General features: G+C 34.8%; 1 long non-coding RNA gene and 1 pseudogene across 1 annotated transcript; both read left to right on the forward strand.

Moving 5' to 3' along the window:
- Nucleotides 1-13,442: 13,442 nt before the first annotated feature.
- Nucleotides 13,443-17,392, forward strand: LOC133806715 (TOM1-like protein 6; annotated as a pseudogene).
- A 147-nt stretch (nucleotides 17,393-17,539) lies between these two features.
- On the forward strand, nucleotides 17,540-20,814 carry LOC133805314 (uncharacterized). Its single transcript, XR_009878915.1, has 3 exons — nucleotides 17,540-17,675; nucleotides 17,758-17,836; nucleotides 20,513-20,814. It is a non-coding gene; the product is annotated as an uncharacterized LOC133805314 (long non-coding RNA).
- The last annotated feature ends 3,101 nt before the right edge of the window (nucleotides 20,815-23,915 follow it).

A 23,915-nucleotide genomic window follows, 5' to 3' on the forward strand; every position in this document is an offset into this window, starting at 1 on the left:
AATTTCCTAATAAGGTTTAGGACCTTGATTAGGAGGCCGGGAGGGTCATAATTGATTTATTATGATATTTAATGATTATATGCATATTTATGTGGATTATATTATTATATGATGGTGAATGTATGCATATGGGTTCATATTTTAATTGCAAAGGGCATTTTGGTAATTTGGCCGTTGAGGGCGTGATTGTGTATTTTTATGCATGGGGGTGGATTATAAATAATACCACATGATATGTGGGTTGGTTCGAGCCATTCGGCATGAGACGATCATGGAAATGCAAGTTTTCAGTCTAGTCATAACGGGATTAAGTTCGGGGCTCGGGGTGAGTCTCGGGATGTTTAAATGATTAGAACGTTGCCGGGAATTAAAAGGGTAACGGGATAAGAATTAATGGCATTTGAGAATATTGTGAATGCCAGAATTAATGATTAGAGCTATGTTTGCTAGGCATGCCAAATATGATTTGATATCATGATATGACTGTTTATGAGCATATGAGTTTTCTTGCTGGGCTTCGACTCACGGGTGCTTTGTGGTGCAGGTAAAGGCAAAAGAAAGCTGGACCATCATTGAGTTGGAGAGCTTAGGTGATGATGTGTACATATGCGGCTTCTCGACCAATACTTAGGCGAGGTTTGAAAGTGGAACTAGGGTTAAACCCTGTTTTGCCGCTTAGAACGGCCTGTTGTAAATATTTTCTTGTAATAGACTCTGAAATTATATTTTTTGGGATCCCAATGTATATATTAAACGTTCTAGTGAAACATTATATCTTAACCAAAAATTTTAATCCCTAATCCGCTAATCACACTTAGTTACACGTTTATGGCCAAACGACTCAATTAGCGAGTTTAGCGCTGTTTGCAATGTGCACTGTAGCGGTCCCTGGAGTTGGGGCGTTACAATGGTCCAGCTTTCTTTTGCCTTTACCTGCACCACATAGCACCCGTGAGCCGAAGCCCAGCAAGAAAACTCAATATGCTCATGAACAGTCATATCATGATATCAAATCATATCTGGCATGCCTAGCAAACATAGCTCTATTTAAGCGTGCAAATAAACTCAGATAATGCTGGGGAATGAAGGATAAGAAATCTTGCCCTCCTGATTGGATGACTATCAAGTCAATCCTAATCAGATGAGTGTTTCAACACTTGAGGTTCTGGTAAACCATACTGAGTGACTGTCAAGCAAGTCACTACAGGGCTCAATACCCAAAGCCATGCAAATGATGATCAGAATGATCATACAGATCTTATAGCCCTGAATAGATGAGTGAATATCACTTTCAGGTTCTGTTAACCATACTAAGTGACTGAGAAGCAAGTCACTATGGGGGTCGGTGCCCATAGCCGTGTAACGAAATCGTTACCTTGGCTTTCCTGGAATGGTTCTAATCAGATGAGTGACTGATGAGTAGTCACTAGCTTAAACAGATGAGTGACTGCTGGGAAGTCACTAGCTTAAACAAATGAGAGACTGATGGGTAAGACTCACGGGCTCAACACCCACAGCCATGTGACTAAATAGTCAATGTGGCTCTAAGTGACTAGCCTTTGGCTAGACAAGCGCTTATAATATTCATCGAACTTGAGGTCGATCCGACATTAACGCTCTTCTGAGTCATTTAATGCAGATGTCGATTAGATCTAATCTTAATTGGCTTGCGTTGAACACGCTAAGGCCGTCCTAACTTATGAGTCAACACTGTGTGACTAGTGCCCAATACCACTGCCGAACTTGACTGATAAGTCCCAGCTTCACAGTTGATACTGACACCTTTGCCAAATTTGACTAATTAGTCAGTACCATGCACAAGTAAGCAATGCTATCAGTATATATCATATGTCAAATATACAAGAGTAGGGCATTCAGCATGCTTAATTAACAGTTGCTAGCATAATTATGATCATGCACAAATAAAGAGACTCAAGCTCTGATCAGTCTCATACTCAATATTCATGGCATGCCCTAAACACATGTTTCTCGTGCATCACATATATCACAGTTAAACTTCCAACATGCATCAAGAATAACCATGCATGTCACATATGGGGTGCATTTTTCTTATCTCTGGTTCGAGCGAGAATTAGAACAAGAGCGACCCTTGAGAACGATCAATCCTTTAATCCTTTAGCGGTCACCTAGTCATAACCAAATACAATCTCTGATTAATGAAAATTAACAATAATAGGGTCTTGATCTAAACCCCACTCTCAGGACCTCGAAACGTACCCACACGGTGAGTAGATTCGATCATGGGTCTTAAGGATTGAAACCCCGAGCCAAAAACCCTTAAAAACACTCAAAACAGGGTTTTGAAGAAAGAGGGTAGCGCAAGCACCCCAGCGCTCTTCACAGAGCCAAACCGCCCTAACATCCCCTGCTGGTAGCGCTGTAGCGCCCCATACTGGGCGTTGTAGCACTACCTTCAGCCAGAAATTATCCAGAAATATCTTCCTTCGATTCCACCATTTCTAACCCAAACCAAAAGCTTCCAAACATCAAATTAAGTCCCAAATAAACCCAAATACCATCCTCACATGCCCCAAGCATCACAACCACAAGAACCCTAGCCAAAACTCCAATCAATTCCCAACTTTCCAACTCAAAAACCAGCTGAAACTTAACTAAGAAAACAGAGCAAAAGCAAGAGTTCTAATGGCTAAAAACTCACCTCAATCTCAGCAACACACCCTCTTCAATGGTGGAGCATAACCCTAGCTTATCCCAGCTTGGTTCCTTGGCTTGATTCCTAAAAAAGAGCTTGAAAATTCAGAGAGAAATGGAGGAGAAATGATGTACGGGAGAAGGTGATTTTGGTGCTCTGTTTTGAGAAGGTTTCTACAGCTTTCTAAGCTTAAAAGGCTGAACAAATCCTTTAGGGAGAAAAGACCTAAATGCCCTCAAGTCTAAAATAAAAACCTTAACAGCCACCAAGGGGAAAACTGTCCTTTCGCACCTATTTTGATAATCATAATTAACACCCTCCAATTCTCGTTATTCTCAATATTCTCACATACCAATAAATCATATCCCATTACCCTTTAATTCCTGGTAACGCTTTAATCATTAAAACCATCCTGAGACTCACTCCGAGCTCCGAACTTAATCCCGTTATGACCAGACTGAACACTTACATTTTATGATCGTCTCATGCCGAAAGGCTCGAACAAATCCACATATAATGTGGTACCATTCATAACTCACCCACATGCACGAAAATACACAATTACGCCCTCAACAGGCCAAATTACCAAAATGCCCTTATAATTAAAAATACACCCATATGCATACATTTATCATCATATTATAATATAATTCACATAAACATGCATATAATCATTTAATATCATAATAAATCAATTATGGCCCTCCCGACCTCCTAATCAAGGTCCTAAACCTTATCAGGAATTTTGGGGCATTACAACTATCCTTTCCTTACAGAAATTTCGTCCTCGAAATTTATCTATACAGCCCGGAATAAAAATTCCGCACAATTGAGTTCAAATTTCCCAAGTCGCTCTCTTGAACTCACTGTTTCTATAACATTACCTTAACTCAAGGTACACTCTGTTCCTCAGAACCTTATTACTTTATATACAATCTGAACTGGCTATTCCTTACAGGATAACTTAACCTTAACCTTCAGATTCTTATGACTCAACTCATGAGTTCCTTTAACCCATGTCCCCTGCATGGAATTACATAACACACTGTATTCAACTGACAGTGCCAAAGTTAAGGCTAATCCAAAATCAACCTAACTAGTCCTATTCAGGATTCAAACTGCCAAGATAGACTAGTGCTTAACTTGCCCTTAACTCCTCACCCAATTCCATGGTGATACTTTAAGGAAGACACAATCCCCTTCTTGGAACTCCATGTTCCTGCTTTTCAATTCAGTAAAACTTTCCCACTTACTTTGAGCAGTGAACATCCAAGCTCCAATTTCTAACAATCTCAATAATCCCCTGAACCACCACTTGGTCCAGAATCAACTCCACATTCACCTCATAAGATATCTTTCCAATACTGGATAATTTTTTTTTTCTCTCTCTGATTTACCATCAGTCTGAGAAGAATAAACTGTACTGAATTCCATCTATATGTATTCATTGCCTTCCTTAACCCTTCAAAGACTTGGAAGTAACAATAGAGTCTTCATCTGATAAGATAGACCTTGAGTTTTCAAGAAAGCACACTATCTCTCTCACAGAGAAATCTGAACACTGATCAGTTACACTACTTGTCCTTACTGATAGAAGTGAACTCACTTGGAAAACTGGTCCATAATGATCCAATCCAAATCACACTGACCCACTAACCTAGGAAACCCCACCGCAAAACCCATCGCGATGCTTCCTTATTTCCATTACAAAACACTCAAAGCCTGCAATAGCCTTGCTGATTCTTGATACTCTGTCTTGACCTATTAATAGGTTAAAAACTTTATCACACATTCCATTTCATGCATCTCCATCTCAGGCCACCACTATAAAGCTTTCAACCTTTGATGCATTATCACAACGGCTGAATGAAGAGAATAGGAGAATAACCAGAGATTCATCCAGAATCTCCCAATTAATCCCAATGTCCCTCGGATCCCAAATCTGATCCTTATACCTTAGTAAATTCATACCTGACACTGTATGATCCTTAGCTAACCCAGCTAAGACATTCTCCTCAATCTTCTCTATTTGTGGTTAACTTACTCATCTTTCCTTTTGATCTTCTCTGAGATAATAATCTCATACATAACTCTGGCCACCTGGCCCACCAGAAACTCTACTCTAGTTCTGGTTAGATCCTTTAACCAACATGTTGCATAGGCAATCACTTTTCCTGCTACCAAGGTGTCATAACAACCTACTAATTGGTTCTGATCTACAAGAAGACTCTGAACTATTTCCCAAGGCACCTGTAATATTCTTACCACCCAAGGAAACTTCTGCCTCTAAGGCGTTCCTTGACCTTGGAAAATCTCCGCTGAGAAAACATCACAATACCATCGTCCAAGACGATCACAAACCCCATTCAAATAAATCTTTGAATGCTCTATTCATTTGATTCAAAAAAACTTGGCATTAAACAATTCTCAAGACATACTCAGCACTCCCAGTGCCCTTATCTGTCACAACAGCAGACTTCTGCATAATCTTTTCCCTGATCTCTAACTGGTACTAACCAGATCCAAGATTCACCTTAGAGAATACCATCTTACTCAATAACTGAGCCCTTAAAATCTCACAACTCTGCTGAGCCATTCAAAACAGTGCCCTAAATCTGATCCCATTCCTAGCACCAATTCAATCACCATACTATCTCTCCATATAAAAGGAACCCTAGCAAACCTCCTGGAAACATATCCAGAACTCACAAACTAATCTAGTCTGTCCTAACTTCATTGGCATAGTCTAAGTGGTATCCACCACACTAGCTAAGAGTTCCATGCATCTCCCTACACTGGAACTCTAGCTCAATACAGATGTCATAAACATATCAAATCCATGCACAGTGCCAACTGTCACAAGGCTTTCCACTCTTAAGTCTAAGAGTTACTATACTTTCCTTGCCATTTAAAATTGCCCCACACTTGGCTAACCAATCCATACCCTGGATCATACTAAAACTAGTCAGTCATAACCAACTCATGAAAGCCACTGATGAGCCTTTCCACAATAATTCACCTGATCTCTTAAATTAACAATACAATATTATTTTTCCATCACAACATAACCATGTGATCTGCATATCAACTCAATGCCTCTCTATGTGCAGCAAATAAAGAACAACATGGCACCAAGTCTGTCAGCACAAAATAAAGATCAGGACCAAAAAGCTGACCTGCAACCCCCGAGGAACTAGTCTCGGTCTCAGACTCTGACTGCCTTGGAATAAACACTCGAGTTGGAATCGAGCTGTCTATCCCCTTTTGCTCATCCTTCCTTCGCATTGGGCAATCCTTCTTACGATGTCCAAACATTTTACATGAAAAACATGCCTTTTCTCGGCATTCTCCTAGACGACGCCTCTTGCACCGAGTGCATATTGGATAAGTCTTCCAGCTTTTCTTCTTGCTTGCTCCAATAAGTGGAGATACCACTATTTGAGCTCCATGCTCTCAACGGTAAGATCCTTCCCTACCACCTGAGCATAGGTAGAGACTTCATGCACTGGGCAACTTTAATGCCCTGAGCTATTCCAGGATTCAATCCTTGAACAAACCTTTCCTTCCGAGCTACATCTGTGGGTACCATGTCTAAAGCAAACTTGGCCAACCCATCAAATCTTCTAACATACTCGACTACTGATGCATTTCCCTGAACGAGATTCACAAACTCATTCATCTTAGTAGTCTTGTCTACATCACAATAATCTCTTTCATTGAACATCTGCCTAAATTCTTTCCAATCCATCACAGCTGTGTTTCGTGTCTGGGATACTACCTCCCACCACGTCCGGGCATCATCCTGCAAAACAAATGTCGTACAAGCCACCCTATCTTGACCTACCAGTCCCATACTATCAAGAATGGAACTGATCATGTCCATCCATTGCTCAGCTCTGAATGGATCTAGGCCTCCCTCAAAGACTAGAGGGTAATACTCCTAGAATCTTCCACAGAGAAATTCCCATCTATTCTCAACCCTAGGCTGAGCCAAAGCTGATGCCACTCCTGGCATAACCATGGAAGAAGTTCTCCCCAACAAATTTCGCTATTGCTTCAGACACCTGATCTCTTCCTCATGCCTCTGCAATCTTGATTGCAAATCTGTAAACATCTGCTGAAAATTCATAGGAGCAGATACAGAATTGATACTCTGGCTGTAACTCCCAGCCTCTGTATAACCACCACCAGGCCTCATGATCTGCCTTGAATATAAACTTGCTGATTGAATCTGTAGTCAATAACTTGACCCATTAATCATGATAAGCATATCAAGAGCTTTCCCCACAGGAACAATCTTACCACACCACATTCATTAACCACTTGCAGTGATAGAAACATGCCCATGGCGTTCACACATCAATCATAATTCCTACTCTTCCAACATTCACACCATGCTTCCAATTCCAGCATGCAAATATTACAATTATATATATATTCATGGAGCAGGTAATCATATGATCACATTCATATATATATATATATATATATTCACAGAGCATATAATCACATAGTCAAGAGCCAGGCTCTATCAGAATCTCATGCTCCCTAATACAATGTGCAGGTGAAGCATTTACATTCTATTTAAGTAGTTAAGCACATAACTACAGAAATAGTTACCATTCCCTGAGTGAAGCGATCTTCAGTGACGAGTGTACATGCCCAGCTTGTCTTCAGGAACCATAAACCTTAGCTAGCTCTGATACCAAAGTTGTAACACCCTAAAAACCAGGGAGTGTTACGGTGTGCCTTGTAAATAGTGCTAAACTCGCTAATCGAGTCATTTGGCCAAAATCGTGTAACTAAGTATGATTAGCGGTTTAGGGATTAAAATTTTGGTTAAGATATAATGTTTCAATAGAACATTTATTGTATACATTGGGATCCCAAAAATATAATTTAAGAGTCTATTACAAGAAAATATTTACAACTGGCCGATGTAAGCGGCAAAACAGGGTTTAACCCTAATTCCTCTCCTTCAAACCTCGGTCGTGGCGGTCGAGCAGCTGCATATGTACACATCGTCACCTAAGCTCTCCAACTCAAGGATGGTCCAACTTTCTTTTTCCTTTACCTGCACCACATAGCACCCGTGAGCCGAAGCCCAACAAGAAAACTTGATATGCTCATGAACAGACCTATCATGATATCAAATCATATTTGGCATGCCTAGCAAACATAGCTCTATTTAAGCATGAAAATAAACTTAGATAATACTGGGGAATCAAGGATAAGAAATCCTGCCCTCCTGATTGGATGACTATCAAGTCAATCCTAATCAGATGAGTGTTTCACCACTTGAGGTTCTGGTAAACCATACTGAGTGACTGTCAAGCAAGTCACTACGGGGCTCAATACCCAAAGCCATGCAAATGATGATCAGAATGATCATACAGAGCTTATAGCCCTGAATAGATGAGTGAATATCACTTTGAGGTTCCGTTAACCATACTGAGTGACTGACAAGCAAGTCACTATGGGCGTATTCAAAAAATTTCCTCGAAATATTCTACTAGGCATTTTAATACTGCTTGGAAATATCTAGGATTATTAAATAGATAGGTGTGATGAAGATTATCTAATAAACATTGTTGTTCTTTACTAATGGTCTTGTGAGGGATATATTTGGTTTCACTATTACCATAACAATGTAATACTAATTCTTCGAAGGATATTGCCTCACCTTTTTCCATTGGCTAACTATATATTATCTGGTCTACTGCTTGCTTGTTTGCCATTTGGGCTCTGGGATGTATTCCCGGCCTATACATTCTTGGACGAAATGTTTGTCGGTCCATCTGTATTGTAAATTAATTGAGATAGTACATCAACATAATAATTATCTTTTCCTTTAATATGCTCAATAGTAGGATTATATCCTTTAATAATAAAGTTATTAAGGAATTTTGTCTATCTATTAGTCATTAGTTTTTTATTATTTTGCCTCATTTTTTCATAAAAGCTTACTATTGCTTGGCAATCTGTTCTAATAGTAAATTCTTTTTTATTAGTTAAATAAAGATTGAATGCATCTAAGGAATATTCGATTGCCATTATTTCAGCATCATTACTAGTAATACTTTTTTTTATACTGTCCTGAAGCATATCTTGATATTTCTTCAATATCTTTATGAGAATTTTTACTAGGCTTTTTCTTTGATACTGCTCCCCATCCCTTATCACATCCATCTGTTTCTATTATCAAATAGTCAGTTATTAAAGGAAGGGATAATTTTTCTAAGGTTTTTACTATTTCTTTGATTTTCTTTACTAGTTTAATATCTTCAATGTTGAAGTATCTTTGACCATTAAGTTTGGTTTTATTATATAATGGCCCAAGTAATTTTGATAAATTCTTAATGTATGGACGAGCATAATTTAGTAATCCAAGAAATTGCTGAATACTTTTTAAATCTTCAAACTTTTCAGGGAAGTCCAGTATCTTTTTACTAATATGATCTTGTAATATTATTTTCTCTTTTCCTATTTCGGATCCTAGAAATTTTATATATTCTTTTCCTAATTCCATTTTCTTTTTGCTAATAATTAAACCATACTGTTCAAATTTTTTAAAAACTTGTTTTAAATGGTACTCATGTTCCTTATAATCTTTGCTAAATACTAGAATATCGTCAATATATACTAAACAATAACTTAATTCATAAAATATTTTATCCATTCTTCTCTGAAATATTACTGGGGCATTTTTAAGTCCCATTGGCATTACTAACCATTCAAATAGTCCTTGTGGGCAGACAAATGTTTTCCAGGGAATACTAGCTTCTGCCATCTTTATTTGGTAGAAACCTGATTTTAAGTCAAATTTACTAAAAACTCTACAACCTTGTATTTTATTTATTAAAGCATATTTATCAGGAATATTATAAGAGTCATCTTCGGTATTATCATTTAATCTTTTATAATTTATTACCATTCTACTTTTTCCCCTAACTATTTCACTATGGTTTCTTACTAGAAAAGCAGGACTCCTATGTGGTGAGTCACTATGTCTAATAAATTTATTTTTTAATAATTCATCAATATGATCTTTAAAATCTTCTATGTCTATAGGATTAAATTTTAGTGCTTGACCAGTTATTTTATAATCTGGATTTTTTATTAATAATTTACATATTGGATTATCATTTTGTTTAAAAATTTTCATACTATCTTCGATATTTCCTTGTTTTTGTAGTTTATATATTAAATGTTTTATATCGTTACTAAATATTAAGTCGTATAATTCTTTTCCTATTATTATTTCTCTATCTAGTTTTATTTCTTTTATTATATCTACTAATTCATTTTCTTCTATATTTTCTTCTATTAAATTTTTACATGATCCTAATATTTTACAGTTACATTGGGTGTTTTCTAAATGACTAGGATAGCCACCACGCTTCCGCAGCAGCTCTGATTGAATGGGTATAATACTAGCCATTTTATAAATATTAACATAGTCTTTAGTAATGTTGATGACTCTGTTTTGTTTTAATAGAAAATCTAATCCTATAATAATATCTATATTATTCCTTTTTAAGTCTCTGAGCCATACTTGGCCTGATTGATACTCGTTGCTATAATCATTACAATTTGTAAAGAATCAAAATTTACAAGTGTCAAGATAATATTTATATTCAAAAGTATTTGTATCCATTTGTTGGGCTAATCTTGGTGTACTAGATGTTTTCCAATATTTTCTAGGTATTAGTGTACTATCCATTACTACGGAACTACATCCTGTGTCAATAAAATAGATTATTTCTATTTTTATATCTTTATGGATGAATAATCATTTTATTTTTAGACTGTATAGATTACTAGAATTACAAACTAAAGGTATAGCATCTATCGGTTCAATTTGCTCTTCTTGATTATTTATGGTATTATTAATATGTTGATAATTTATTATTTCTTCTTCTAATAGTGCTACTCTATTTTCAAGTGTTCTAATTCTTTCTTCTATTATTATATTTCTATTAATTTTATTTACTTGACTGACTTCTCCTATATTAGTTTGATATAATTTATTAATACATTTAATGCATATTTCTTCAAAACAGTTACTACATTTTGCTCTTTTACTATAGCTAGGGTAGAATTTACAATACATGCTCTTCCTAAGCTTCCCTTATTTATTTCCCAGTTATGTATACATTCTCCAATATCCATAAATTCATTTAATATCTCATATTCTGGATTTATATTAACAGGGTATTCTTCTTCATCTGAACTATTATTTTATTCTTCTATAATTTGGTCTAGGTCTATTTCTTCTATACTATAAATACTTTCTGTATCAGACATATCATCTTCAACATTAAGGAAATCTATATTAAATTGTTCTACTCACATTGCTTCTCTACTAAAATTATTATTTTTCTTTCTGCAACTAGTAGAGACGTGTCCTATCTTTCCTCAAGAAAAACATGTTATTTTATTTCGATAATCTCTTTTATCATTATATCTTCTTACATGTCTTCCTTTTTGAAGGAAAGGTCTTTTAGCGTTACTTCGTCTTAATTGGTAGTACTTTTTATTTTCTTTATATTTTTTATGATGTCTTGGTTTATACTCTCTATCTTTTATTCCATATTGTTGTGGAGTAAATATATTGCTACAAAAACTAAAATTGTCTCATTTTAATTGTGTTTGTATTTGGATAAAAGTACATTTATCTACTAAATGTTTTAGGATAAAATTTCCTCTTATACTTAAACTATCCATGGCTGTATTTCTAGTGTGTGCCATGTTATTATTCCATGAGTTTACTATTTCTGTTCCTAAAGCTTCAGGTAATTTTATTAGCATTTTATCTCCTAATTCACTATTAATAGCATTTCCTGAAATTCTTCCTAATTTTACAAAATCATTAATATAGACTTTAATATATTTCCAATCCCTAATATATATTTGTTCTAGTTTTTCATAGCATTTTGTTGAACACTTAATAATCCACTATTAGGATCTTCTCCTGTTGTTAAAAGATGTATTTTATTAACAAAATTATAAGGATTATTTCCTAAATCAATTAATTATTTTATATCATTAGTGTACTGAGCTTTATACCTCCCCCAATGTGCTTTTACTGTTTCTCCTAAATAATTTTCTAAATAAGCATACATTTATTCTCCAGTGTGATTATGCACATTTTTTTTATATATTCTCTTATTATTTCTGCCTTCCAACTCATTATTACTGAATTCCATAGTTGGGGGTCAATATTTGTTATATTTAATTGTTTATTATTATTCCAATTTGTACTTAAATCTCCTGGTTCTCTTTGACCTCTACTCTTATACTTAGGTTCTCCTTGGTAACTATAAGGATATACAGGTTGTCTAAGGAAATTTCCTCCGCTTAATGGTTCAATTGTTCTAGTATGTGGTCTTAAAAATAGATTACTATTTGCATTAGTCATACTACTTTCTCCTGAACTATTCTCCATAAAATCGTTTTGATATGAAATATCAGATACTTCAGTATTGTTTTCTTCTGTAATATTTTCATTTTTGAATTTTTCTCTGATGATTAATATTTGATTTTTAAATTCATCTATATTTTTATCCATATTATCTTTTTCATCATCTTCTAAGTCTTTGTTACTTTGTTCTCCATAATCTGAAAATGAAATACTAAGTCTATTATTATTTTGATATATACTTCCATTGGTGGGAACACTTATATTTTCTTTTAATTTTACATCCCATTCTATTCCTTCTAATAGTTGTGAAGAGTATTCAGGAGGTTTTATCATTTTTATTCCTTTACTTTGAAGGGTTTCTATTACTTTTTCTATTTTTAAATTGAATCTTATGCTAGTATTATGTATTAATTTTCCTTGAAATCCTGTACATATTATGAGATTTTCTCGGTCTATATTTCCGTATCCTCTACTTTGAATTCTTAGTTTAATACTTCCTATATCTTTAATCATCATCATAAAGTCTGGAGTTACAAAGAATAATCCATAATTATTATTCATGTCTACTTCCATCATAAAGATAATACTTTTTCTAACATCTTCTATACTTTCATCATATAATATTAATAAAACTTTTGCTCCTATTTTTTTTCCTTACTATTCCTTTTGTTCCTATTATATACAAACCTTGATGAATATATTTATATTTGTCTTCTTTTATGAGGTTTCTAATAGTTTCGTTAGGGATTATTTGTAAATTTTGATAGTTGTTATCATTGACTATTATTGGTATTTCTCTTTGATGACTGAAACGGCCTCTATTAGGCTGCCATCTTCCAGTATAGTATAATTGTCGGGCATTATTTAATACTAATCACTACACCAAATTCCCCTTTTCATAACATAAAAATATAATAGTACTAAAAAAGTATTATAATATACTTATATGTGGTAAAAGGAAAAAATGGCGGTAATTTATTTTGGGCGCGCCTATAACTTGTAAAAGTTATATTTTTTCCCAGCTAATTCTTTTTTAATTACATTGTTCGTACTGCCCTATTTTCTTCTTCGGCTACGTCTCCGAAGTCAATCCCCGTTTTCTTCTTCGGCTCGCATATACTCTCTCTCTCTTCTTTTTTTCCTTTCTTTCTTTCTTTCTTTCTTTGGTTTCCTCTTATTTGACAAAATCCTATTTTGCTCAGTTTTTTTTCCCTTCTGTTTTGTTTGTGCCGCCACTGTTATTTTATTATTATTTATTTTTTTATGCGGCTCAAATCTTCTTCCTCCCGACCTAGGATTTTCAGAGAAGTCTGTTGCGCTTTCTAGGGTTTCTCGAGCTGGATTTAAATTTTTGGTTGAATACAGAGAAAGTTTCAGTTGTATCGAAGAAAAGTGAGAGAGAAAGAGATAGATAAAGAGAGATGTTGCCGATGGCGTCTTCATCATCGTCGTCTTCAGCTACAGTAGCTGTAGAGAAGGCGACCAGCGATCTTTTGATAAGTCCTGATTGGATTATGAACATCGATATATGTGATTCCGTCAATTCTCATCATTGGTACGTAATCTATTCATAATCAAACGCTTCAAGACCAAACCTTCTTACTCTTGTTTTCGTTTTTTGGGGGTTTGACTTTGATTTTTGTTTCTTCTTTGGGCGTATGATATGTTTTAGAAGGAAAATTTATGACTGCTGTGTTTAATTTTCTTTTTTCGTGATCGATTTATTAATTTTTTATGTTTTTTTTTCTTTTGAGCTTTCTGCGGAAAATTTAGTCTTTCATTGTGGCTTGAAAGAAATTTAAAATTAGTCACGGAAATTTGACGGAAAACATGTGTATGCATTTATTTCTTTCATTTTTTTTTTCTGGTGAATAGTTTAAGCATGGCTTAAGGAATCCATTTGAAATTGATTATATACTGCTTTTAATGTCATTTTTCAAGTAAGAGATTTTTTTTGGTGGTTCCTATTAAATTCTGTTAGTCACTCTTTCCACCAACCATCTTATTGCTTAAACTCTAATGTATTTAAATTCCAATTGGAAAGAAAAAAAATTTGATTTTTTCATTTATTTCTTCTTCTACTGCTTACCCTTTCCGTAAAACTATCAATTTGAATGTGCAGGCAGGCAAAAGATGTTGTAAAAGCTCTGAAAAGAAGGTTACAACATAAGAACTCAAAAGTTCAACTACTCTCTTTGACGGTAAACTTAGCTTGAACTTCTAAATTCCTTAATTTTCATTTTGCTATTGAAAAATCTGGTATTTTTATATGTATAAATATGAATATATATTTATATATGTATATTCTACTAGAAACCCTTTTTTTTTGTGGTCAATCTTTTCTAACTGGTTTGTTGAATTAATTCAGGTAATCGTAGCTATTAGAAACAATGGTAAAGAACTGTGGGGATTAAGTTCACTTCCAAATTGTCGAGAGGAATGTATTAGGGGAGATGATCAAAATTGTGAAGAAGAAGAAGGTAAGTTTTAAAATGTTTAAATACACCATTTCGTAATGAGATTAGCGCTATGTAACAGTGCTCAATTGATGTTGTGGGTTCCACTTAATATCAAATTTTACTATGTGGCAATGCTGATGGCGTACCACATAGGTAGTGCTCTACAGCCATTGGGGAGATATACTGTAACATCTGATTATTGAGACAATATTATTATTTGCATAATTATTATGTTTGTTAAAGGTGCCTTTATTTAAAATGCAATACCGATAAAATGGATATTTGGAAGACTTTTTGATGTTCCATTTGGCCATTCCTCACTGAGTTTGGTCTTTCAAGGAAATTGGTAATTTATTGAAGCATAGGCTCAAGTTTCATTTATGAGTGTGCTTTGTTTGTGTGTAATGAAGTACCAGCAGCACTCTATTCTCACCCTCTTTTATATTCCTTCTTATTGCTTGACATGTGAAATCTTATTACCATAAGATGAAAATTAATATTAAGACATTAAATTTTTATTGCTCTTGTCGGGTAATGAGAGGAGTGTAAATTGTAGAAGATAGTGAGAAAAAGAGCATTGTTCGCATTGCTCTATGTTCATGTGGAATCTTATTACAAAAAATTATAATTTAGTATTAGGATACTAACTTTTTTTTTCTACATGCTAAGAAATGAGAGAGAGAGAGATTAGGAAGAAGAGTGTTGCTAGCAGTCTCACTCCCATATATATATATATATTTATATATACAGTTACAGTGTACATTCTTATCATACTAGTTTTGTACAGTTCATCAACAATTCTCATTCTCCACATATTTAAGTTGTCTGAATTGTTAAGGATATTATTTTTGCCAAACAAAGTTGGATAGGCGTTTATTTCCCCGTCTTTTTGTTTAGTAACTATTTTCCAAACTTTTATTGGTGGAATTGTGTTCTCTTCTAGTTCTCTATGCATCTAAATTATTTTCTCTGATTAAGAATTTGTATGGATTGTAACTTTTGAAACACGTGGATTGTAACATTCAGGTAGATATGGAAGTGAGGGAGAAAATCTTGGTCTTGCTTGACTCTTGGCAAGAAGCTTTTGGTGGGCCTGGAGGAAAGCACTCTCAATATTATTGGGCATATGATGAATTAAGGGTATGCATTTAGCTCCATCTTTTAGATGCGATGTGCTCTTCCTCCCTGTGGCGCTAAATCTAGAAGAGTTCTTTTTTCCTTTTCAATTGTTCTCACCTTTTTAGGTTTGATATAGAAATTTGGTATTATGAGGTTTGATTTGCATCAATCACCTTTTCAAATAAAAATTCATCACAACCTTTACAGGGCTGATGGATCCTATGTTTTTTTTCTTTCTTTCTGGAACACAGTATCAAGTGGTTAAACATGTTGTAGCTGCCATTTCAATATTCTGACCCTTAAATTTATTTGTTTTAAAAAAAAAAGGAAATTACTTGAAGAGCTAGTCATAGCTATTTGTATACTTTTCTTGACTGTGTTAGGGAATTACTAGTTGGAAATGATAATGATCACTGTTCTTAGTATCCCACTGTTTCATTACTGATATAAATTTGTTAACATCCTATTATATTAAAATTTGTGAAATAGGTCTCTCTCTCTCTCTCTCAAATAAGATGAATTGTTATCCAATAACAGTGAATTGAATGAATGACAGCGTTCTGGAGTAGAATTTCCCAAGCGTTCATTAGACGCCATCCCTATTTTTACACCCTCTGCTTCACATCAGACCATGGGTCGTCCTCAACCTGGATATGGAATGCCTAGCAATGCTTCAAGAAGGATTGATGAAACTATGGCTACAGAAATTGAGAGTTTGAGGTGACAATTTTAATGCAGTTCAAGATCTAGATATTAGGTTTTGAAAATTTTTTGTCTTCTGATTTTTTTTTTCATAAAGCTTGTCAAGCATGGAGGCTATGCAGAATGTTCTGGAACTCCTAAGTGACATGCTACAGGCAGTAAATCCTGGTGATTCTGCAGTATGAGCAATGAATTTTTTTCATCTCTATGATCTATGATATGAGCTACTTGTCCCCTTTTTTTAATCTCTATGAGCTACTTATCCCTGAAACTTAATGTGGTTCTTTTGCCATTCTGTTCAGGCTGTAAAAGATGAAGTGATAGTTGAGCTTGTTAATAGGTGCCGCACCAACCAGAAAAAGTTGATGCAGATGCTCACTTCAACTGGGTTAGTTTCATCTACACAGTCAGGATATTTATGTAACGTCCTACGTTTTCGGGTACCTTTAAACGACTCGGGTCGGGATTTTTCCCCCGGGTTAAGAATATTATTTTAAATAATATTATATTTTGTTTGGAAGTATTCCATGGGTTATTGCTAGCCAAAATATGAATTTTGTGATTTTAAAAGTCAAGATAAGACTTTCGGTCCTGGACCGACACAAAAACCCTGATCGGGTAAAAATCTCGGAAAATAAAACGAAAAATCATGGCAATTATATTTTGGGCATAAAATACATTCATAAAAGTTAAAGTTTGGTCAAAAATAATAAACCTAAAAGAAAATGGAAATTTTAAGGCATTTTGTGTTAAATGCCTAATTTTGCCGAAATGGGGAATTTTATTCCATGAATGGACCTTAGGTTAAATTTTATTATGTGATTAATTAAATTAAATGTGAGAGACATTTAATTTAATTAATTAATGTTAAGTTTGGTGATTAAAACTTAATAAGAGTGAAAAAGGTGTCAAAAGCCAATTTGGACTTTTCTTCTTATGAAACATTTATTAACCTTTATAAAAAAAAAAAAATGAAATGATTATATATATAGCAAGGGTTGGCTGGCCAAGTGATGTTTTGAAACCCCATTTATTAACTAATTGAGTTTAAATCCCATTTATTTAAAGGTTTGGGGATATTGTCAAGTGGGCAAGTGGGAGTAAAACACTTGAGTGTTTTTAGGGTAAATTAGAAAGTATAAACTCTTCCAACCCTCCCCAACCGACCACACCACTCTCTCTCATTCACTCATCTGATTTTTGAAGACCTCTCAAAGTGTTCTCTCCATTTTTCAACCCCAAGAACACCAAGGAAACTTTGAGGCTAAGTCTTGGTCTAGGAAGTATTTTCCCTAAGGTAAACTTTCACTAATCTAGGCTTTTGTAAAGTTTTAATCATAGAGTTTCAAATAGCTAATTGACTATGTTGTTGGGGGAAGTTTGTTAGGGTTTTTGAAAGGTTTTGAAGGAGTCAAAGCTTATAGGAAGGTCCAAACCTTAAGCAAGAACACCAAAGAGGTAAAAAGTTTACTTTTGATGATTTTGTTGTAGGGTTTTTAGTTTTAAGCATTATTTTGTATATCTAATGCTTAAAGTTTCTTGTTGGTGATGTAATAAGGTTATGGTAGTTGTTTAATAATTTTTATGATGCATGTGTATTGATTTTTGAAAATGGGAACCAAAACCCCCAAGGGTTTTGTAGGATACCCTAAAACAAAACATGTTTTGAGCTGTGACTTCCAAGGGGTCAAGCAGCCACTGTATATTGGTTTTGTAAAATTAAATTGTACTGTGATGTTGTTGAGATTGAGTACATAAAATTGAGCTTTTGAAACACTAAAAAATGTTTAGAAATGAGTAAGTTATGCTATTTCAAAGTTTAGGTAAAAAACTGTTTTTTCGTATTCTTATTTTCGGAACCAAGTTTGGACAGCCACTGTACAGGGCAAATGAACCCAGTTTTTTCTAAAATTTTGTGGACATATTTCTGGAATAACCTATTATTCCACTGTAAAATTTGGTAAGAAAATATTGAACGGTTTGAAAGTTATTAACTGTGAAAGTTTGGAAAAAATAAGGGCTTGAAAATAAGGTCATTTTTACCTCATTGTTGGAAAATGATTTCACCAATAAAAAATGCTCATTTTGACCTAAGATTTTACAAAGACCTAAATGGCATAACAAAAATGGAATTGGGAAATTTTGGTAACAATTGGGTAAGTAAATTTCAAGTTGTGAACTAACGAAGTATGTAGTTAAAAATGTGAAAAATAGGTTTTTCACACTTAGTATAAAAATGAGATTTTGGAACATAAGGTAAAAAGTAAAATTTTGTTTATTTCAAGATATAAAATGGTAAGTCTTGAAATCATATTTTCACTAAAATTACCCCTTTGAGTTTAAATGAATTATTTTATTAAGGAGCTTTTAATTCTTTTTAAAAATAAGAGAATTAATTTATTATTAGTTAATAAATTAAAAGAGGGTTTAAAACCCTATATTTTGAGAAAATAATTAAATGAATTATTTTTCTAGTAAGTAAAAAATTGATTAATTGCTTTTGGAAAATTAATTAGTCAAGATGAGAAATTTATAACGGTTTTCCTAATTAAGACAAATTATGCAATTTTCTTAAATCGGTTTTTAGATATTAAAACCTTAAGAAAACTAAAAGAAAAATGTAAAGAGTTTATTTTCTTTAAAAATAATTAAGGAATTTATTTGTATTTTCTGGATGTAATACCGGCTAAAATCTTACATATTTTAACCGACTAGTCGAAAGTGCAGGTTAATAGCGATACCTTGAAAGAATAAGATTTTTAGCGGGTTGTGGGGAAATACCATTGTGATACCCGAGCCTAGGTATCGAGACCTTAGGATAGGTCTCCCCGAGACTTAGGGTTTAGTCTCGAATATTTTGTATGACTTTCCTTAATAGGTTTAAAACCAAATAAGGATTATAAATCCTTACAAATGACTTTTATTAAAATGACCAAACTGCCCAAAATAATAATAATGAATTATGAGTGCCATAATTAATCCGAGTATACTATATGGATAACTACAGTATTGGCTAAGCGTAATTGGACTGAACGTTGGAGGGTGAAAACTTGCTGAGCGCTAAGGACTCCAAGTAAGTCAACTTATATTGTATGGCTGCAACATGAAATGATTATTGTCTTGTATGTTAGTATAGGGATACATGCACATATATAGGCTGTCATAGAAAGTTGCTTAGAGACGTTAGTCTAGTGAGTGCTGATTTAGAAAATATGAACGGTAGAAGTCCGGCATATCCTAGACGGTTGATCCCCGTCACACTGCTTGATTTTATTTATGTCCGGTTCATTACCGCGACGAGTGGCCATGAGATGAGGATAAGCTGGTTAAACCTAGGGGCGCCAAGATAAATGGGACCTAGGGGCCCTCATGCTTACTTAATCATTGGACGGTTAGAATCCGAGCAAGTGCTTTGATAAGTTATTCCCGGATAGCAGCCGTGAATATTGGCCATTCAGTGAGAGTGCCTAGAGATACTAGGGATTGCCAAGATTGAGTGAGGCTGAACACCCTAGGGGCAACTGCTCACCAGCACCACTGATTAACATAGAAGTCTCCGTAAAACCATGTAAATTGGATTACACTCTTGAATAAGTAGCGATGCCCTAGGTAACACGATAGTTACCCTTGATGAGAATATTTATTGGCTAGATCTTAGTGTGGAGACTCGGTTCTCTTTTACAGATTAGCAATTATGTTGGAGGACGCGTTACGCATGAATTGTTGGAAATTGTCGAGCGTTGGTCTCGAATTATGTTGTGATATAATATATCTGCTTGCTCTGGGATTTTCTGAGTGCAGGGATATAATTGTTGATAAGATATAGTTGTGATATAATATATCTGCTTACTCTGGGATTTTCTGAGTGCATGGATATAATTGTTGATAAGATATAGTTGTGATATAATATATCTGCTTGTTCTGGGATTTTTCTGAGTGCAGGATTTTTATCTAGTTATGAATTAATTTATCAATGGTTATCAGGCATGACCATAAGTTTGCCAGGATGCTTTAGCGTTCTTGAAATTGATTGTGTAGGGTCCCGGATGGGTCCGGAACCCTAATTCTCTATATGCTTGTTTGAAAGTTGATCTTACTAAGCGTTTTCGCTTACCTAGTTGTTTCATGTTGTAGGTAAGAGCAAGGGCAAGGCAGAGCAGTGAGCGCTGGAGTCTTCCTTGCAAATGTACATGTGGACCGACCTTTTGGGAAGCCTTTTTATTTTTGGAAATGTCGTGTAATTTTCCTAAACTAGGCTCACTCTAATCTTTATAAAACATATTTGTAACTAAATGTTAAGTATGGCCATACAACTTTTTTAAAAGTTTTTTTTTCTATGGGTTTTTGAGACATTTTGTTAAATGAAAACATTTATATTTCCGCATTATCGAGTTTTGAAAATTCGGGTCGTTACAGTTGGTATCAGAGCTCGAGTTGAGCCGGTTCTGTAGACAACCCACATGTACATTTCGCAAAGATAGACCGACACTCACTGTAAGTACTGTTTCTTCCTTTAGTGTGTTGTTTTCTTTTTAATCAAGCCAACAACAATACTAAGCCTCAAGCTATGACAAATAACTCACTTATATAATCTTCAAGGAACTCAACTTGTAATCCAAAATTTCAGTTGAAACATTCATTCCATTCAATTAAACAACAAAAATAATTGCTCTCAAAATCATGATTTAACAAATAATATGTCATTGAATTCCTTTATGCTCACTGAGTTTCCATTCCAATCCAACAACCAAATAATATCCCATAAGCTTGCTATACTTGCTAATCTCCACTATTGTAGACAAAACATGCTCAGAAATCAATAGGTCTTTTCAAGCTTATAACTGAATGGCTTAGGCAAAGGTGGATGAGAAAGTCATTTAAGCTCAACATATACCATGAACACTAACCAACCAACTCTACATTGAATACAAATCACAAGTCCAATCCCACTGTTCCCAATATCTTATCATTTCGAGAGAAATTGCATAAACAAAAAATTTCTTCTCTTTTTTTTTTTTATATGTATAACATTACACTCCCCCAAACTTATTTCTTGATAATACAATTTTGAGTGTAATGTTATCTCATCATTGAAATATTTTTTTTCTTTCTTGTTTGTGTTTCTTTTTTCTCTTTTTCTCTTCTTTCTCTCAAAATGTATTTTTTTCATTGTTGACACAAATTGCCATACATAACCACCCTATTACAAATCAATCCCAATTATCATTCATATGTTCATGGTACACGCAAGGGAAAGACAAAATAAAAGTTAGGGTTTCAAGTTATTAGCTCAAAGCAAATGTCAATCAATAAAAGGGTCAATTTAGGCTCAACAATGGGTAACTAAGGATTAAACAAATCAAGGTTGGCTTGAAAGGCTCAAACGGTCCAAAAAAAATTGCCTAAATCATTTTTCTAAGCATGCATGATCTAAGATTTCGCCTCAAAAAGCAAGCAAACAAGTTCTAGGATAAACCAATCCAATCTTCCCTTCCTATTTCAAACTTAGCAAGCATAAATTTTATTCCATCACTTAAAATTTATCAAAATCATGATTAAGCTCTCAATTATTTAAGTGTTTAAGAAAAATAGAACAAAATATTCAACCAAGCACACGGATTTTTTTTAGTTTTATTCCCATTCAATTTACACAGTTCATCATTCAATCATATTATCATTGGCTAATCACTGGTAACTTGATTCAACTCACACCCTAAACAAAACACGACCAACACAACTAAAACAACTAAAACCAAAACAAAACAACACAGAAACCAAAACAACACAGACACTACAAACAACAATAAATCTCTTCCCCCAAACTTAACCTAAACATTGTCCCCAATGTTTGATATGTTGTTGTGTTTTTTTTTCTTTTGAAAACAAAATAAAATAAAACAATAGTAAAGGAAAAATAGACTTACCATAGACATTTAAAATGGTGGAGGCGGCGGCGGCGGTTGATACGGGACAAACTGAGATGGTAAAGGAAATGGAGCCACATCTTCATCGTTCCGGAGAGACCACCGATTGACCAATGCATTTAGCTGGTCCACATGAGCAATTTGATACTCACTTTGCTGCGCCAAGTATTGCTACACATGCCGTTGCTGCGCAATCTGATAATTGGTCTGTTGAACCAAATACTGGAATTGATTCTGCATCAGTTGCATATAGGGAATAAAAGTACCAACTGCAGGTTGAACAGGCGGTTGTACAACTGGTACTTCTTGCGCATGCTCCTCCGGAATTGTACCCTCCATATCCACTTCATTATCCTCTTCGTCAACTTCATCTAATCGGGGTCTTTTATCAACGGCACGTTGCCGAGGTGGTGGTGCTTCTAAGGAAGGTAGTTCATAACCCATCATCCTATTCTTAGAAATTGCCGACATGGGTTTCCGAACGACATCACTCCCAAACATAACCACTCCATATGTTCGGCATAAATCTGTGATTAAGGAACCATGACCTAATCCTCCCGTAGTGGTTAACATACTGATATCCTTCATGCTCTTCCTAACAACTCGGCCTACATCAATTGTCATGCCAGTCATAATGGAATAAACCTACAACAACCTCTCCTTGTTGATATCCGACATATGAGTTGTCGGCATTAGCCTTGCACTCACAAAGTGCACCCAAGCCCGCGCCACATGATTCAATTGATAGCACCAATGATATTTAGGAACACCACCAACAACTGTAAATCGGGCTCCCGGTATACTTAAATTTTCCACCACCTCGACCCAATTAATATTATCCCCATGAGCCCATTGATGATATTCATCCTCCTCCCGTTCATACGTTGGCATATCACACAATCCAGCAATAGTGTCTATACCAACCGGAACTTGAACCCCTCGAACAAATACTTCTGTATTCTTCATCTTCACATAATTTGCATAAAATTCTAACACCACTGAAAAGTTTGCATGACTAACATCCTCTGCAGCAAACATAGCCCAACCTCTTCTTTGAATTTCCCCCCTAATTTCTTCATAAGTCGAGAGTTCACATGGTGATTCCGTATACTCAAAACCCCGCTCACTTATGACCTTCCTCTTACGTATCCTTGTATAGCGCTCAAAAGCGGCCTTACTTACGAATTTTGTAACATCATATTCTGGGGGTGGTTCGGTTTCCTTAGAAGTGGATGGCCTAGAAGAAGATGGTCTATTGGTGTTCCTAGAAGATGATGCCCTAGAAGGATTTCTCTTAGGCCCCATAATATGCTACAATAAATTGGACAGCGCCTCCCCTGTTTTTTTCAATATTCCCCAAATTCCAAATGTTTCTCAAATAAAGCAAACCAACTCACTACAATACTTCACTATCCCCACTATACTCTTCAATCAAAAATCCCTTCACAATGCCTTCTATATAAAGAAATCACCAAAAAAATTGGAAGATTTTGAGAAACACTTACTTGACAATGATAACTTCCACTTGCACCCTTCAATTGCACCAAGTAATCAATAAATCACCACTCCAATTGATAGAAATTGAAAATTTAGTGTTTGAATTTTTTTTGGGG

The sequence above is a fragment of the Humulus lupulus genome, chromosome X, assembly GCF_963169125.1.
Source record: "Humulus lupulus chromosome X, drHumLupu1.1, whole genome shotgun sequence".
NCBI classification, from domain to species: domain Eukaryota; kingdom Viridiplantae; phylum Streptophyta; class Magnoliopsida; order Rosales; family Cannabaceae; genus Humulus; species Humulus lupulus.